The following is a 6000-nucleotide window of genomic DNA, read 5'->3' as shown; positions in this document are numbered from 1 at the left end:
ACAGCACACTGGATTCGATGGGCCTTTTGTCTGGTCCAGCAGAGCTCTTCTTGCGTTCTCATAGGAGCCTGCCTTATACAGCTCTGCGTCTATATTGTCTACTCTTGACTGCCAGATGCTTTCAACGATCTTGGACAAAGGTCTTTCTCAGTACTTCCTAGGTGATATCCTTTTAACCAGAGCTGCTAGGCTTTTGAACCCAATGTGCAATGCCGAATATAGCAGGAAAACTGAATGGGTAAGGAAAGAAGATACCCTACTGACCTTTAAAATGTTCTTGAAAACAGCAGTCAAAAGCTAAGGTAGGCTGAGTGGATTTAAACCAGCTCTTTAAGACCCATATGTTAAATTCACCCTGCAGAACCCCCAGCGGAGGTCTGTAAAAATGGATATTTTGCAGGTGGCTTTTGTGCAAAGTTATTATCTTAATGAGAAAATGGGAAAGGCTGAAGAATAAGCATAAAGAAGTAATTATTTCATAGGGCAGTAAATGTAACAGAACACAGGCCTACGCAGGATATAAACACAAGTGTAAGATCAAAAGGATTCATGGATCACCTTCATTGGAATAGTCAGTGGAAATTTATAAGAAGCATTCCCCCTAGTTTGCCAGCTCCCCATAAGTGTACAGTTAAACTTCTATTCAAATTATACCTATTGTTTTCTAGCAGATACACTCACTTTTCAAAGATTTATGCGTGACATATTGACAGCCTCTAATCACTGTGATACAATTCCCATTGTGAGTTATTAAAATATACCTTACATTTTAAATGCAATAAAAGGTATGAGCGAACATGCCTCCTTTCTTCATAACACATAAATGCCACATCTGGACCATAAAATTGTGCATTATGGAGAGTTTGTATGGATGCCAGATACTCCAAACTTTGTGCTGTTTTCTCCATTTAGTCTAATTTTCCAGATGTGTTGTAACTTGCAGACACGAGTGTTGTTGAGCAGTTGATTGAAGTATATTTATTTGAAGAAGCGAGGGGTAAGGTTAAGCTAAAGGAAACAGTTAACTGTTGTCTGATGGGGACCCTCATTTAATTCACTTGTAATTTTATTGCATGAAAAGTTGCTTTTAGCCTGCTCTACTGGCAAAATTTCCAGATGGCCTTGCAAGCAAAATGTATAACATAAACAGTGGCACACTTCCCTGCAATATCATCATTGCCTCGTATGGTCCTGCACAGCATTATATGTTGTGGTGCAGTGCTATATACCACACTGTAGCAATCACCCTCAAGAATCCTGTGTGCCAACTGAAATTAAGACCGTCACCTAGCATCTTGATATTTAGGTGATTACTAAAGATGTTACTTTGACCCAGCCATTGTAGAGCTTTTAGCTTATTGGCTCTGTCCCTTTTCTCCTTTACCTGATTTTATTTTGCTGTGCACCGCTTTGGTACTGTTTGTTAAGCAGGTTATAGATCTATAAATAAACGGAAGTAAAATAAATGTAGGAGGGCCAGTCATTTGCCAACCCAATTCTAATCACAGCAAATGTTAGAATGTGTCCACAAGTGGGTGGTGGCTGGTGTCCATTGGTGGCTGGTGTAGGATGGAAGGTAGGGAGACCAACAACAGGTAAGCCAGAGCCAATGGCAGGCAGAGCAGGTGAATCATGGGGAAAGAAGATTAAACAGTAAGTGTAACTGAGCTCTGGTGATTATTTTGCTTCTCAAAAGTAATAATAATAATAATAATAATAATAATTTATTTATACCCTGCCCATCTGGATGGGTTTCCCCAACCACTCTGGTCAGCTCCCAACAGAATATTAAAAACATGATAAAACATCAAACCTTAAAAACTTCCCTAAACAAGGCTGTCTTCAGATGTCTTCTAAAAGTCAGATACAGTTACACACACCTCGGGTTACAAACACTTCGGGATACAGACTCCGCTAACCCAGAAGTAGTACCTTGGGTTAAGAACTTCACCTCAGGATGAGAACAGAAATCATGCGCCAACGGCATGGTGGCAGCAGGAGGCCCCATTAGCTAAAGTGGTACCTTGCATTAAGAACAGTTTCAGGTTAAGAACGGACCTCCGGAACGAATTAAGTTTGTAACCAGAGGTACCACTGTAGTCGTTTATTTCCTTGACATCTGATGGGAGGGCATTCCACAGGGCGGGCACCACTACAGAGAAGGCCCTCTGCCTGGTTCCCTGTAACCTCACTTCTCACAGTGAGGGAACTGCCAGAGAAGGCCCTCGGAGCTGGACCTCAGTGTCCGGGCTGAACGATGGGGGTGGAGACGCTCCTTCAGTTATACTGGGCTGAGGCCATTAAAGGTCAGCACCAACACTTTGAATTGTGCTCGGAAATGTACTGGGAGCCAATGTAGGTCTTACCCAAGGTGTATTTTTGCCATTCTTGCTATCTAGAGGTGAGCCTCAATGATCTATTTAACCGTTGACGCAAACTATAAATGTGATAAAATGCATATGCGTATTAAGCCACGGATAGGTAATGAGAAATTCAATATTAAATGCAAACTGAAATTAATGTCTCCCTCATCCCTACATATAAGTGCACCTCTGTGAAATTTATGTTGGGTTGAGGACCAAATTTACACACACCCTCTCCCTCTGTCTTTCTGACACACATCTCTCCTCCCACCGCTCTCTCGCTCGCTCTTTCTAAGAACCCCCTCTCTCTGGCACACCCTTCTCCTTCTCTCTTCCTCTCCCTCCCTCCCTATTTTCTCTCTCCCACACCCCTCTCTCTCTGTTGCCCCCCTTTCTCTCCATTTCCAGCATACTCATTTCTTTCTCCATGCCCAGAGTATGATGGCTACGCTCTGCCTCCATGGTCCGAAGCAGTAATGCTTCTGAATACCAGTTGCTGGAAACCAGGGGATGGCAGCGAATGTTGTTGTGCTCAGGTCCTGCTTGCAGGTTTCCCACAGGCATTTGGGTGGCCTATGTCAGAGCTGGACAAGATGGACCACTGGCCAGAACCAGTAGGCTTTTCCTATGTTCTTCTTTTCTTCCCTCTCTGGCCAGCACCTTCCCCACGGCTGCACAGCTGCTATTGCCATCACCAAGAAAGCAACCATCACCATGGGCCTAACCAAGGGGGGGGGGCAGGAGGCAGTTGCCTCCCCCCCACCAAGTAAAACAATATAAATATTTAACTAACTGACCAGTCACGATGGTCCTGCCCCCCCAACAAAGTCCTGCCTCCCCTAACAAAAATCCTGGCAATGCCCATGGCCACCACCCCTTCCATTTCCTGCCCGGGCAGCAAAACTAGTTGCAAGGTGGGGGGTTCAGCCACAGCCCTGCTGTCAAAGCATTCTGCTCTCCCTGCGATGCCTTTTGAAAGTTTTGCCTGACCTCCACTTCTCCACAGGTATGGTTCAGGATTGAAGAGGTTGGGTTATGAGAGACACCACAAGACACATGAAATCCATTCACCGGTCTTATCCTGTCCACCCTGGCTTTCTTAGAGGTGGAATAGAACAAAACATTCCTACAGCATCTGGAATCGTGATGGAAAGTGGACTGGACCGCAAATGATATTCAATGGGGGAGCATGCTGGGCAAGGGCTTGGGTCTATATTTAGATATGTTGCACTGAGCAGCTTTGCAGCAGGGCTCTCAATCCAGCCAGCATGCAGCGTGGGTCCCAAGCTCCTAACTTTCTAACCTATGCCATCAGGGCAGCCTGCTAGAAGAGAGAGTTACTCACCTGTCATCTCCAGTGCCTCAAGAACATCATTACAGAGAGCGAAAGCTATACATAGCAGCCTTCTTCAACCAAGTTTTTTGACTACAACACCCATCAGCCCCAGCCAGCGTGGCCAATGGGCAGGGGTGATGGGACTTGTAGTCCAAAAACTCTGGGAGTGCATGGGACAAAAAGGCCTCTAGGATTGCACCTGATCCTTTTAAAGCTGCTAACTTTGGTGTGACTATTAAAACAATTCATCATTCAGGTACAGAACAAGCTCTTACGAGTGCTAATCTCTATGTATTTACTCAACTGTTTCCTGGCTTATCTCTAAACTGCCAGCCTTGACAGGGACTTCACAGTATTTGATCTGAGCTCTGGATTCCATTGCTGAGTCATCACTTAAGTCCCTTATAGATTTTTACATGTTTCCTTGTGGGAGGTCAGGGCGTTTGGTAGGAAGAAGGAAAGCCACCACAATTGTTGCTGGTTAAGCTGCTCCTTATATAACTTTTTACACATTGAATCCATAGTAACACAACCAACAGCCGATTGGACCCAATCCAGAATGTACAAGCAAAAGCTCATTTTCTACTTGTACTGTGAAATAGAATTGTTGTTGTTTTCCTTATTACCATCCTAGATCCCTGCTATTTGGTGTGTGTGTAATTCCTTCCTTTGCCCTTTGCAGATGCCTCTTTATTAAATATTTTGCAGCAAGTTAAAACAAATAAACAAAAACCCTACACATTTCCCCGTTTGTTTCCATAAAGTCAAGCTTGTTTCCATGGGCGCAGCCATGGGGGGACAGGGAGGAGCAGCTGCCCCCCCCAAAAAAAATCAATAAAAATACATAGCAAACTCAGGTTCTCCCCCCCCCAAAAGAGAGACCTGCCCCCCTAACAAAAATCCTGGCTATGCCCATTCTTGTTTCCAACACTGTGACTTCCCAATCCCTGTTGCTAGAAATGCATGTCTCTAGTCTATGCATCCCTAAATGGGATGACTGGAAATTAAATTATATCGGGAGAACTGGTGGGTTTTTCTTCCAGATAGATGGAGGCAATCTGTCACCATTTTCAGCTCCTCTAGGATATTGCACAGATTGAGCCATACACTATGGCTACTTTGTTATGTTCTTGAAATTCAATGCAGATGCAAACCTGTTCTGACTGTGTCACCAGTGTAGATTTTATGGCTGTTTTGCATTACCACAGCATGGCAAAGCAGATGGCTGGCTGCGACCACATAGTTGGGCATGGCCTGTTCGCAGAGAGCATGTGCTTTACATTGCTCCAGGAGATCTCTCTGCATATGGCAGCAAGAAGTCCCACTTGCAAGGAAAAGAAAGCATTGCCGTTGCGTTTGTGCACCTGTTCCTTATTTCAAGGAACGTTTCCTTATTTATGAACCTTATTTACTTGTGAGATGGGCCATAACTGCAAAAAGCCATTTTAATTCAGTACATTAACAGGCCAGTATATTTTAATAAAGTACTATTAATGTTCTGACTTGCACAATACATCAATTTCTTACATTCTCGCCATGTGCTCCTTATCTTATTTCTTTCTGGGATTGCTCAGTCAGCAGAGCGTGAGACTCTCTTAATCTTTGCCCCCACGTTGGACAAAAAGACTCCAGTGTTTTAGGGGTTTGGACTAGATGACCCTCATGGTCCCTTCCCACTCTACAATTCTATCCTTCTTCTTTTCATTGATTTATTAAAAGATTTCCAAACCACATTTCAAGGCAACAACACTAGAAGAAGACAGCTAGTCTATGCCACTGTTCATTTTGGTGGCTATCCATAAAAGTTACGTCCGTCCTCCACTGTCGAAGGCAGTGCTGAATACCGTTTGCTAGGATTCACAGGTGAGGAGACTGCTGTTGCTCTCAGGTCCTCCTTGCAGACTTCCTATATAAGCATTTGATTGGCCATTGCAAAAACAGGATGCTAGACTAGATGGGCCTTTGGTCTGATACAGCTGGGCTCTTCGTATGTCCACTGTGTCATGTGTGCTCATTGTCTTGCTCATTTGTCCTATGCAAAATGAAGCTTCTTGGAGTCAATGTGGTAAGTTCTAGGTTGAACTGCTTGGTATCAGAGCCCAAGGTATCTACTCAGAGGAGAAGGTGGCTGACTCTGATTGCCAGGCTGTGGGAACCTGGAGCTGTGGAACAAGCCAGGAACCGAAGAACATACCGGAAGTCAGAACCAAAGACCAAGCAATGATATAGCATAGATCATGGGTAGGCAAACTAAGGCCCGGGGGCCAGATCCGGCCCAATCGCCTTCTAAATCCGGCCCGT

This window comes from Podarcis pityusensis (assembly GCF_964106645.2).
Source record: "Podarcis pityusensis genome assembly, chromosome: 11".
Taxonomy (NCBI): domain Eukaryota; kingdom Metazoa; phylum Chordata; class Lepidosauria; order Squamata; family Lacertidae; genus Podarcis; species Podarcis pityusensis.
Note: the sequence above shows the minus strand (reverse complement) of the source record.